The sequence below is a fragment of the Lagopus muta genome, chromosome 2, assembly GCF_023343835.1.
Source record: "Lagopus muta isolate bLagMut1 chromosome 2, bLagMut1 primary, whole genome shotgun sequence".
Lineage (NCBI taxonomy): Eukaryota > Metazoa > Chordata > Aves > Galliformes > Phasianidae > Lagopus > Lagopus muta.
The window spans coordinates 24,587,614-24,601,344 of record NC_064434.1 but is presented as its reverse complement, the minus strand read 5'-3'; the positions used below and the strand labels follow the sequence as shown (position 1 = coordinate 24,601,344).

The 13,731-nt window shown below is 37.9% G+C and overlaps 1 protein-coding gene across 12 annotated transcripts in view; it reads left to right on the top strand.

Moving 5' to 3' along the window:
• The window catches only part of KHDRBS2 (KH RNA binding domain containing, signal transduction associated 2), a 337,849-nt gene extending 328,096 nt beyond the window's left edge, over window positions 1-9,753 (top strand). For all 12 annotated transcript variants that reach the window (XR_007374929.1, XR_007374928.1, XR_007374926.1 and 9 more), the window contains 2 exons: window positions 3,788-3,954; window positions 5,457-9,753. The gene's annotated coding sequence lies outside the window, so the exon portion shown is untranslated. The remainder of the gene's footprint in view (window positions 1-3,787; window positions 3,955-5,456) is intronic.
• Window positions 9,754-13,731: the final 3,978 nt, after the last annotated feature.

The window sequence follows — 13,731 nt, the reverse complement described above, 5'->3', positions numbered from 1 at the left end:
CCTTAAGAAATCCAAGATTCTAGTCAGTATAAAAAACAAGCTCTGAATCCTAGTGCCAACATTCACCTGTTTCTCTTTTCAGAATACAATGTAATTTCAGCAGACATCACTGTAACCCAGACATAAAGGCTTATGCCATGTTAAATAACATGCTGTGTAGATTTCATCTGTTGGAGATCAATTCTGTACCTCTATCAGGAGGAAAAGCTATTTCCAGTAGTTACAACTTTTAACGTTCATAATGTGAAATAATCTGTATATTGAAATCATTCAAGGGAAATCCAGTTTTTCTGCATGCTTATTCGTACCAAAAAGATCTCAGTAAACAATAAAAAATCGTATTTTACTATGGCTGCAGCCTTGACTCTGGAATTGACATGGTACAGGGCATTTGTATTTACAGTTTGTGCAGCAGTACATTTGATCCATGATTTTATTATTCTTCCGCCAAATAATTCACGTCCTTCCAGATTTTGCCTTCCCTCCAATGTATCGACTGCACTGCTCAGCTTGGTGTCATCTGCAAACATGCTGAGGGTACACTCAATGCCGTTGTCTTTGTCGTTGATAAAGATGTTGAAAAGTGTTGTTTGTTGTTTATATTTTTGCTTCTGACTAATAAAGTCTCATGGGACTGGGAATTCAAATTAATCATCTTTATTTTAAGTTGCCAAGTGTACTTCATCATCACTATGCAATTCTTCTCTCCATATCCATGTGGTGCACCTGCACGCCACTTTGACATCTACTGCAATGGAAGAAAGATTCTACAGGAATTAAATGACGTGTTTTTGTTTTGTTTGGATTGGTTTTTAAAGTCAGTAACTGTTATGTTGCCTACAGGAAGTAAAGGAAATTGGAATGAAATAAATGTAAACATAAGGATTTAATGTCTTAACAAAACTGAATTTGGAGATAAGCCTAAAGTGATATTTAGAGAATCAGTTTTGAAATCTAGTTTTAAAGAGCAAAAATTAGTATGGAAAATTCCTCCTGGGTAATCCAGTCTATCTAGTTATCAGGGAAGCTGATTGCTACAATGATACGTACATAGCTCAGAAGAAATGATAGGAAGAAAAAAATAAGGAAAACAAGAAAAAGAAGAAATCCATCCATAAATTTAAATTAGTTTTCTAAAGTTTGGCTTACTGGTAAAATATTTGGAAGCATGTAAAAATATTTCATGTACACCGTCATATTTTTTTATCTCCTGTCACGTAAAATCTCTGTCCTTTCTTCAGGGGCCTGACAGAAATATGAGTTTTCTACTTAAATTGTATTTTACTAAGTAAAAGCCAGAATCCCCTGAAAAGTTAAATGTCACCTGCTATTTCTGTCAAGAAACAGTTTGGTGAAATTCCCACTGACTGGAAAAAGGGAAACATAACCCCCATTTTCAAGAACGGAAAAAAAGAAGATCTAGAGAACTACAGGCCAGACAGTCTCAGCTCTGTGCCTGGCAAGATCACAGAGCAGATCCTCCTGAAGGCTAAAGACACATGGAAAATAAAGATAAGGTGATTGGTGGTAACCAGTATAGGTTCACTGAGGACAAGTAATGCCTGAGAGACTTGGTGGCCTTTTATGATACAGTTACAGTGTCAGTGGATAAAGGAACAGCAACTGACATAATCTACCTGGACTTGTGCAAAGTGTTTGACACTGTCCCACATGACATCCTGGTTGCCAAATTGGAGAAAAATGGATTTGCTATGTGGACCACTTGCTGGATAAGGAGCTGGATGGATGTTCGCACTCAGTGGTTGCACATGCAGTTGCAGTCAGTGGCTCAGTGTCCAAATGGAGAGTGGTGTTCCTCAGAGATCAGTGCTGGGACTGGTGTTGTTTAATATCATTGTAGGCGACATGGAAAGTGGGATTGAGTGCACCCTCAGCAAGTTTGCAGATGACACCAAGCTGAGTGGTGCGGTTAGCATGCTAGAAGAAAGGGATGCGATGAAGAAGGACCTGGATAGGCTTGAGAGGTGGACCCATGCCGACCTCATGAAGTTCAGAAAAGCCAAGTGCAAGGCCCTGCAGCTGGGTCAAGGCAATCCCAAGCATAATTACAGGTTGGGCAAAGAATGTTTTGAGAGCAGCCCTGAGAAGAAGGATTTGGGGGTGTCAGTTGATGAAAGACTCAACATGAAGAGGCTGCGCTTGCAGCCCAGAGTGTCAACTGTATCCTGGGTTGCATCAAGACAGGTATGGCCAGTGAGTTGACAAAGGTCATTCTGCTCCTCTACACTCTACACTTGTGAGATCCCACCTGGAGTGAATGTCCCAACACAAGAAGAAATTGGGACTGTTGGAACCTGTTGAAGCAGGTCCAGAGGAGGGCCACAAAGATTATTAGAGGGCTGGACCACCTGTCCTATGAGTAGGGGGAAGAGAGCTGGGTCTCTTCAGCCTGGAGAAGAGTCCAGGGGGACCTTGTAATGGCCTTTCAGCACCTGAAGGTGGCCTACAGGAAATCTGGGGAGGGGCATTTTAGAATGGCGTGTAGCAACAGAACAAGAGGAAATGGCTTTAAACTGGAAGAGGGTAGATTTAGACTAGATACCAGGAAGATACTGTAAGGTTAGTGAGACACTAGAACAGGTTGCTCAGCAGGTTGTGGATGCCCCATCTCTGGAAGCAGGGGGGTTGGAACTAGGAATTGGCTGGATCTTAAAGGTCCCTTCCAACCCATACCATTCTATAATTCTAAGATGATGATACCTCAACTGTTTATTTAATTAGATTTTACTCTCATTTTGGTATTTGTGCATTTTTTATTCTCCAAGCCCACTTTTATCCATCCCTCAAAAACAAAACATAAAATCAGTGATACTGAAGTTTATGTAGGCTTGATGTTTAGCGAAAGAAAAAAAAAAAGGTTCCCAGCCCTGCCATCTGTAGGATGTATTTACGTAGTTTTCCGTGAAGCACTTTTAAAGTAGAGTAGGTGACAGCAATCTCATTCTTAGAAGAGCCATATGGCTCAATTTTATGGATAGCTGATTTTATAATACCTCCAAACAAAACATTTATTATCTTCAAACAGATTTGGATTACTCATGTAGAGGTCAAAGTAGCCATGTCCAGTGCATTTTTCCTTGAATAAATTTATAGATTCACGGAATCTGTAATCTCAGAATCTCTTGGGATTTGGAAAGGACAGGCACTTCTTACATTTTGCATACTTACTGATTACTGTAATGAAACAGTAATTCGTAGCTATAGTCTCTAGTTCCTCCAATTAAAAACACTACACAAATGTATTTTATTTTTGGAAGGCATCCACATGACAGAACAGGATATTGTATAGTGCTATGCATTACTGCTATTTCAAATATATAGAAACTAGAAAAGATTGCAAGTTCATGTTTCAGTCATAAATGCAATTTCACATGCAGGTCTGGGTACCTACTTGTGGACATACATGAATACTAGATTTTTGAAAAGTTAATTATTTGCTTTGGCTTTGCTCCTTCCTTTAGGTACTGAGCTGTATATAGCGATTGAAAGTCAGAAAAATAGTAAATACAGTATCTAGTTTCACTGTAACCTCTTCCTGATTGATGACTTGCCTTCTCCCCAGACTCAGCATTATATCGCAAAGCAATTGGCATAACCTGCAGCTAAAACTGTTCCTTGGAGATCTGTTTCTTTTCTAGGGAAATATGGTTTTCATTAATACTAATGTTCAGTCTCAGGTTAAAAAAAAATGTGTCTAAGATAGTGTATTATACTCAGAACTTTAAGCTATTGCTCTTCTTAGTGATACTAATCTGTTTTCCTACAGAGAGCCAAGTGAATTGTTACCTGTCACAGCATCCCAATGTTCATCTCTTAATACTTGTGGGTGTGATACAAACCACCTAAAAGAGATTAACTGTGTCTTTCACTGCCCAGACTAGACTGTTTCCTGTGTTCCATCAGTGCAGTTCTGCTGCTGCACATTTTGGTTTGGTAAGTGCTAAGACAAAGATTATTTCCTAGTGATTTTACAATGCTTACTGATCTATAGAGACACAATAGAGTAAACAACAGTTAACAAATTGCTCTAATAGACAGCACGGTCCCTTAGGAGACAATCATAACATCGACACCAAGGTTAAGGTATTCTCTCTCCAGGGCATCGTTAACAGTAATTTTATCGCTGAGCGTGTGTTTAATTCTGCAACACCAGTCCCAAGCTGGGAGGTTCTCCAGGTCAGAGGTTAATAATAGGCAAAAACCACTTCACTGTTATGCTCATAGGCTATTGAAAACAAAGAGGAAACCAGTCTGTCTTAAAGTCCCAGCTGGAAGTCCCAGTAATAAAATTCCTTACACATAGCAAAACCAAAATGTGAATGTAAATGAGCAGTACACTGGCTTTTTCTTAAATGGCATGCAGAAGGACAGATTATGTCATTTTACTGTATTTTTTTAAAAAAATTATTTTTATTTTAATTAATAGTTTCCTTTACTTTTAGTCTGATTTTCTCCTGAATTAGCCAGAAAAGCTGTAATTTTGAGAAGGACACAGTGTCACTGTAGACAATAAGCTGAAGAGTGGGATGCTATTTGAAGATAAATGTAACCCTTGGGAGACTTAAACAGTCACCAGGAATTGAGGAAGAACTGTTTGTTCATATTTTTATGACTTTACTGGAAAGTCATGTGTCAATGTGTTATGTTGAAAAGGATGTTAAAAATAGGATGGACATAAAAAGAGTTCTGAAACAAACAAAAAAGTTAGTGAAAATACATCAAGAGCAAGACACAAGAGAAGCTCTAGCTATTGACTCAGTGTAGACTGAGAAGGCTGCAGGTACTTACAGGCAGGTATTTCTGACAATTCAGAGCTATCTAATTTAGGAAGAAGGAATGTATAACTAGCTGGAGTCAAGAATTCCATTCTATCTGTCATTTCCATCCCCTCCCTGCAACAACAAAAGTTAACAATGAGAGTTTTTAACAGTTGGAGCAATTTGTATCCTTCTGAAAGCTATAATATACTACATCTCTTACTGAAGCTAGAGAGGCTGAAAGTGAAATTGTGGCCATGCCATGCAGGAGATTAGACTTGAAAATAGCGTACAATATTACAATTAATATCAATTTTTAAATTTAAGAATTTATAAATCAACCAAGAAGAACCTTTGTCCTACTCATATTTATTATATTTATTATCATTTAATTACAGTTCTCATACTCTGAAACTTTTCCACAGCTTCCCAAAGTAGAGTATTTCATCATAATAATTAAGCCTTGAACCAAATAGAGACTGTTCAGCTCAAGACTCTGAATTGTCATGAGGAAAAATTAAATAAACATAATTTTAGCTTCTGTGTTATGACTGAGTACATCAATAAAAAGCGTAAATGTCTGCTATAGCCTTTAAGCTATAAAAATTTGTCGTTCTGTCTTGATCATGCTTGATATGCCGTGTCTTGACAGGTTTTTTTTCTATTCTGTTTCTACAGGTTAGCAGACCTTTAATCAAGAAAAAAAAAAATCTAATGAGCAGCAATTTGAAATACAGCATTTGGAAAGGTCAAAATGGTACATTACATCCTTATTATCCAAAAGAACAGATGAGTTTAATATCCTGACAGCATTTTCCTGTGAAGAAGATATTAAACAAGAACTGAAAATGGCACAAGGTTCCCTCTTTCTGTCTTTTGACAAAGATTGTAACAAGATGATGAAATTGTATAGAATAAATCTCATCCTGCTTTAATGTTCAGGCTGGGGATCTTGCCTAGATTTCAAACATCTAAGCTAATTAAAGAGACAAAATATATGTTATTTTTTTCAGGTATACCCACATGGAGCAGAAGACTTTTACCATACATTTTCCTAATTACATGACCCAGTTTCCATCAATATTTTCTACATTTAAAAATAGGAATAGTTGCTAACAGAAGGTATGTAATGCATCTAATTTCAAGAAGTAGAGCATTGAACTGCAACAGATAATGCTCTGCATCAGAATGGCTTAAAATGTAAATTTTTCAGCTTCCTTTTGAAAGACTGCATAACACAAAGAATTAATTCCAACACACGATGCATTGTATGTATTCTGCTCTGGCGAGTCCCTGACAATGTGGAACTATTTGAAGGCAAAGGAATTTGCACTATATCCCATTGATTGTTTGCAATTCAATTAAGATATGGAACTGTCACAATTTGTTGTCTTAAATCTTGTTAAATTGGCCCTCATGTTAAATCTTATTATTACAGTCGAAAAAATGCTGTGCTTAAAAATCAAAACATGAATATACAACATGCACCTTTATTATTATGACATGCACTTGTATTCATTCCACATGAGACATGAGAAATCTGCTGTTACATAAGAGCATAACAAGTTATATAATAAAAGCATTCATGATTATTAAAGAGAAACAAATTATATGATTCCAAAAGGTACACATCTTCAAGTATAGCTGTCTGAAGTAGATGTACATGGCTTTGAAGAACTCATAAGTAGAAATCATATGGAACCTCTTTTTTCTTCACCATCTAGAGAATATATCTGAAAAAATATCTCCGTGGTACTTTATGTGCAGTAACTTGCTGAGAAAACCCATTCTGCTCTGGCCAAGTGAGAGAAGATGAACATGGACCAAATATGTTTTCCAAGCCTTGAATGAAAAAAAGTTTTTTGTTTTTGTTTTCTTAGGTGGTCTTATTTTCCACTGGAAACTGTAGATACATCCCTTGTTTTGCAACTGAAATGCAGAATAGCTTTTTGAATGCATTGGTAATGTGTGACCAGTTTCGAAACTTCAGAAGTTTTGCAAAACTACAGAAAAGAAGATCCCTAAAGGGTGCTAATTTCCATAGGCATTTATGAAATGAATGTTTTCCATGTGTCTAGAAGAAATCCACTGAATAACATTTAAAGTTTATAAAGAGTTCATTGTGATTTAGTTAATAGCTCCTGAAACTAAAATGACAAGTAGCTCTTTTTTGCTTCCAAACCAGAAATATGAACAGGTTATGAAGCCTCCAGAAAACAATAAGCAAAACTGTTTTTCAGTGAATTATTGTTCACAGTTCAGATCCATGGATTTTTACCACGTGAATTACAAAGAAATTGGGCCATATACAATTCTGCTATTAAGAAATAAAATACATGCTGTTGTTACCCAATTTTTAAAAATCAGTTATAGAATGACTGAGTAGAGAACCCAGGGTACTGAGGGGAGTCTGAGCATGTAATGGCACAAACAACTCCAACAGTTCTTAGAGAGAGAGTACCAAGTATCTATAGAAGCCAGTGGCATTTCTTACACTTTTTTTCAGTTTTCCCCTGATTATGCAAAATGCTGTTACCGTGTCACACACTATTTAACGTGGGAACTACCTTGAATACATTAGGCAGCTTTATTTAGTTATTTCATGAAATAGATTTTTTCCAGTAGGTGATCACAGTAATTCTGTTTTGAAAAATTACCAAAATAATCAACTGTACCTTGTGAACCAATATACCAGTTTGCAATGAACTTTCAAGAGGTACCTACTTCCCTCATTTACCTTCAATAAATCAGATTATGATTGGGCATTGCTGTGAAATCTTTCACTAATGAAGGAAGGAAGTTAACAATAAAATCTGAATGTAAAATGTTGGACCTGTGAAACCATGAGTCACATCTCAAAGCAAGGAATATTCCTTAAATTAATGGCAGATTGAAAATAATAATTCAGCTGATGGAAAATGTTTCATATTGAAGTAAGGTCCTAAAAGAGAGAAGTCAAAACACAGCTGACCATGTGCAGCACACACATTCCCACACAGATGGCTTTGCACCAGGAGGAGCTGGTTTATTGTAATCCCTCTAAGAAAAGTATCATGAAGTATTAGTTAAAATACAATTTACTGCAGCTGATACTGTACAGAAAATGAGTGCATTACATGTAGCCGTTTGTTCCTTTGGATACTGGGAACTTCATGATGGGCCTCCAAGTAGGGCACAGCATCCTGTGTAGAACTTCTGCATAGAAAAATTACCCAGTATTCTAGTCTTTTGAGTACTTCTAGGGCTTTTCTAAAAGAAAATAATTCTGCTTACCAGTTCTACTGTCAAACAAAAAAGATATGTGTGTGGGAATTTGTAACTGCTATTTCACATAAAGGCAAGGACAAGCAGGTGATGCAATTGACAGTACCAAGTGGGAGCTGCCCATAGGCTGCTTTGTTATCTGGTAAGGTCTGTCCTGCAAAGAGCATATGCACCACCCATAACACAGACTTGAAGGTTGTTCTCAGTGTGGAATATAGTGCAGATCTGCCTCTGCAGAGGGAAATTGCTATGTGGATCACTAATTCCTCCATGTTTGATGGTCTTCAGGTCTGGATCACTGCACATATATGCATACATCCCTGTTTTATGTCTGCATCCTTTTGTGCTCCATAGCGATACGCTGTATTCAAATGTACCCACATTCAAAATCTGCACGTCTATTGCAAACACTCCTTTGTACATGACTCTGTCCATCAAGCTGGAATTGTGCAGGAAGTCAGATGGGCTTATTATTACACAGCTTGGCTTAAAATCTGGTTATATTTGCATTTGAGTTTATTTTGTCACACAGTGCTACTTGATATTATATGAATAAATCATCTATAAGCTAGAAAACACATCAAAATCAAGGGAACAAAGTCAGTTGCATTATTAAAGAGAGAAAATAATTTGACATGAAAGGCATTTTAGAGACAATACAGCCTGTCTGATTTACTAATGTGCACAGAAGTTAATATATCATTCAGCCTTGCTACCACCTGACAGCTATTCTGCATCTGATGGGAAATGTGATTGTGCTCGTAGTCCAGTTCATAGTGGACAGGTGTTGACATCACAAAAATCATCATTAGAAATGGCACTAATTGGCACCTTTGTTGACAACCTCAGCAGAGAGGCCAGTGATTGAATCAGCATAGAGGCTGTTTTGCAAGCTCTGCTGGTGAGGGATACTGGGCTCAGCTCTTCCTTCTCTGAAATCATCCTGAGTTTTGCACATACTTCAGGTCCTGATTATATTTGCCTGTAAATTCTATGTGCATGCACACTGCCATGGCATACACCTTGAAGTGATGCCCCCATACATAGTGGGCACTGAAACCTGCCCTCCAAATTTGGCCAACATAAGAGACCAGGGACTTATGCTTGTGAGGAAACAGGACCAAAGCAGATGGAACCAAAGACTGTGGCTGCTGCAGTCACATATTATCCACTCAGGGCTCCATTTCACTCAGGCTTTTATCTATTTTAGTTTATTTTAGATGGAACTGTGGGTTGGTGGACTTCTACTGGCCACTTTAGTCCTCCATGCCTCAGTTTATTCTTTCATATGAGGGTCACAATGTTTGTCTCAGTCTCAGGTATAGTTAGGTGTTGCTAATTAAAGAATGCAGTGAAGAATTTTAACAGGTTTGATGGAAGTCAGTAGACACATTAAAACTCAGGCTTCACTTTTATAGGAACACTGCTTTCTTTACAATGCACTTGAATTGTAGGCAGTTACTATTGCATGCATCCTTTTTGCATTTAGCCATCTTTCCATTCGCTCTGTTGAATATTAAGGTTTTTATTCCTCTTAGCCTGGATTGTTCAAATTAGTGCTTAAAACTAATTTTTCTTTGGTATACAGAAACCTATATTATTTGTGGGTTAATTATCTCTTTTTTTAGCTCTGGAGAAATGCAATGTAGGTCAATAATGTGACTGTAAGATTTGAGAACATTGTTGTGGTAATAAAAAGAAGTAAAAAATGTGTGATAAGTTTGATTGTATTCAATAGCAGTAACTAAAGTATATAGAGATTATTAGAGCTCATTAGCACAATTTTTCAGAGAAGGATGACAGGAAAAAAGAGAAAGAAGGAAAGAAAGGAAGGAAAGAAGAAACAAAGGAAGAAAGAATGATAGAAAAAAGTAGAAAGATCAGGAATTTTTTTTTTTTAAAGAACTATTGCAGTTTCACATGTATGGAAAAGAATTTGTTGCATAAGGAAATGTCAGTAAATGTAGCGGAAATGCTAAGTCACAGCATGAACTAGTGATTGAGCACCTGGTGGGAAGGCAGGGCCAACCCAGGGGAGCTCAGGTGCATGCAATGCAACTGAGTGAACAGAAGGAGTAGAGTCAGGATCCACCTCTTCCCAAACCTCATTTAAGGGTTGGCAATGGAGGCTAGGAGATTTCACTGGAGATCCCTACGTGAGATCTTCTGAAGGTAAGTAGATTCTTTCTTTTGTTCCTGTACTGATCACTGTTGTATTTGAGTAAGCACAGCCAAGGGCTTTGCTTCTCTGTGATTGTTGTGCTTTCCTTTGCACTATAGTAGGCAAAAGTGAGATAAACAAATCTGAAAATAGACCCTCAAAGTTAGGTGAAATATATCTTACGATATTCAAAATTAATGTAATGTGCCTGACTGAATCTGCTCGTATCGTTGTCCTGAGGTTTACTTCCCTTAGAAATGATAGAGGTATAAGATTACATGCACAGTTACAGAAGCTCAAAACAATTGCTGAGCTGGATTCTGGTCTTTCACCATTGATTTTTCACTACTGTATTACATCTGATTTCAAGGAACTGTCTTCTCATTTACATGCATCTACATAAATTCAATATCAAGTTACAAGCTTTTTCTTTCCCTAGTGCTGATAATGAGCAGTGGCTGCTATGGTATGCTTCTAAAGGCACTCTGGAAAAAGAATATGTCATCATTTGCCTAATGAGAGGGAAGAGGGAGAGAGATTGCTAAATGTTTTCTCTCTTGCTCAATTAAAGGAAAGAGTGCAGGACAAAGAGCGAGAAGGCATGCAAAGGGGAGATCTGCATACGTGACTGATTTCTTCCTGCCTTCAGCTACGAAAGCATTCTCGTTAGGTAGAACTGAAAAAGACAGGAGGATGTAGAAGCACAAAGGCTAAATCCTTCTCCTGAAATTAGACTATGGCAGTATGGGCTTTCAGTTTGAGCTGCACATTTAATTTCTAAATATAGCATTCTTGCAAAGAAAAGAATATAACGAGGTACTGTGCTGTCATTAGGAGTATAAGGACAAATTATCCATATAGAAATGAATGAACCAAGGTTATCTACTTGCTGAAAGCTCCTTTGACTATCTGCAGCTTCCTTTCAGGACTAGTCTTAACCACTAATCTAATACAAAGGACTTTGCCCATGCAGATGTTGCTGAGGTAGTTACTATGGTGGGGGACGTGGTTAGCAGGATAGCAATTGTCTGGGCCCAGGGATCACACCAACCATTTAACATAACAGATGGTTACAAGGTAGTGCTCCAGGCCACATCCTGGGCCAGTTTATTCTTTTTATGACTCATAAGTCTCTGGGTTTGTGTGTGTGTTTAGGATTCCAGGGAATTGAGGCTCTTGGCACAGCCAAAATCTGTGGTGTGAGTATTTACATGTGCATCATGAAAGCCAGTAAAATTTTTTTCTTCTCAAGCATAGAAAAGAGTGTTGCATCCATTTGTATAGCAGGACAATGAATGCACATATCTTCTGCTGGAAGACTATCTGTCCCTTTAGGCTGCAGCACAAATAAATAGGCTTGCTAGAAGGATTTCTTCCTTCCCCCAACTTTCCCATTGACTGCAAGTGCAGCTCACAGCATTTTTGTCCCACATTGTGAGCATGCAGTAATGACACTCCTAATGCATGGGCCTTGATCAGCACACTGCCAGTGGACAGCCTATGAGCCAGCATCTGTAATAGGACAAAAATATGAGTGGGCAGGTGATGGCTGAGAATCAAATCTAATGATTGTCATGCTCAAACTCTGATTGACAGGACTGTATGAGTACATGAAGAGACAGCTTTTTTCCACAGGTCATAGAGATCTATGACCAAAAGTAGCTAGGAAGGTGTGAGTGTCCTTGTCATCAGGTCAGCCACTAGCCCTTAATGGGATTCTAGGATTATATCCCACACCGGTCTTGCAACATGTACAATGGCTTGAGCCATGCAGAGTGCTGAAGAAGTTACCTTGCATCTCTATTTGTATCTAATCCTCAGGCATTGAATTAGGCAACAAAGAACATGCTTGATGTGCCTATTATAATCTAGTCCCTAGTAGTTGAATTCCTGTTAGTTACTTTAAATCTCCTCATATTTCTTTGCTGCCTGCCTAAGATGTAGCAGCTTTGTGAGCTAAGCTATACCTGCCCTTCTGCTATTTCAAGTACCAGAAGATTTAGCTAGAAAAAAATGATTTTGTGAATACTTTCTTAGCTATTCTAGTCTTAGATATTGCAGTTTCTACCAATAAATAGAAAGTAGTTCAGATCACAAGAAAGATTTGCATCAGCAATCTCTTGCTGCAGTTTTTTTTCTTAGTCTCTTGTCACTGAAGACCTAAACTTTGAGTCCCCACCCTCATAGATCTCCTGGTTTGTTCCATCATCGAGCTGTAACAGACACAGATAATTTTTTTTCCTCTGCAATGAAACCTATTTTCTTTATTGCCAATTACCTGGACACTAGCTAGGAGGGGGATTAGTGACTCTGGCTTCTGGTTGTTCAGCAGGCAGCACAGGATGATGTCCAAAGTGAGGAACACAGCAGAGGAATGGGTCCCTGTACTCTCCTATTAGCAAAACAGAAGATGCTGAGGAAAGCAATGTCATGGGGAGAAGCGTAGATCTGCCACTAAGAGTGGCAGTAGCCCAAGCTCATTCAAGTGTGCCCAGCTTAGCCCTATTTCTATAATGGCAAATAAAAAGGAGGTGAAAGAAGAACACAATTAGAGTCCAGCTGCTTCCATAATCTAGAAGTGTCTCCATATGACACTTCTAGATTATTCCAAGTTCCTTACTATGTGTATAAATTTTATAAATACTGTAGGTTAACAATAATAAGTCTTTCATTTAAAACTTTAAAAATTTGAGTTAGTGTCCCTCAGAGAATTTTTCATATATTAGATTCCCTCTTCTAGTTTTTTTTTTATGGCTTGTTTATTAAGAAGTACTAAGCTGCCCAACTCTCACATTTTTAATGCTCAAGTTTTCTGTTTTTCAGTTTAAACTTTGTCCCATTTCTGATGTTCTAGTTGTGCACTCTGTGCTGGGTGTGGAAGATGTTGGTGAACACATGAATCAGTACTTCTAGATCCTCTGTCCTGAACTGCAATTATCACAAAAACTGAAATAGGAATGTTATTCCTGGTGATTGAGAACATGGCACTAAACTCAGTTTTATTTAACTAAGTCTGCCACTTCAGGAGATACGACTATCTAATGAGGTGGTCATATTTGCTTAAAAATACCTTCTTTTAAAAATATCATGGACAAAAATAATCACTCACATAGATTTTGTATATAGCTCAGCACAACAGTAAGTAAATTTTATGAGTACTGTTAACAGTTAATTCCAGCCCCCGTAAAAGGGGCTGAGCACTGTCACACAACCAGAGCCCTCCACAGTTTACCGATGGAATGTCTCTGTGCATTGGCTGGAAAATACTAGCCTTGCATTACCCAGCACTGTTCTCAGGTAGTATAACAAGGACAGAGAAGGATACAGTAGATATGATACAGAAAAAAATCAGACACTTTCTGGTTGCTCTTTCCACTTCACATTGTATCTAAACCACTGTTCACATTAGGGAGTCTTATTAACATCAGCACACACCAATTAAATTTTTGTATAGAAATACTGTGGTAAATGGGGGAGTTGTCTGCAGAAGCTGCAAGTCAAAATTCAATCTCAATCACCAAGACCGAC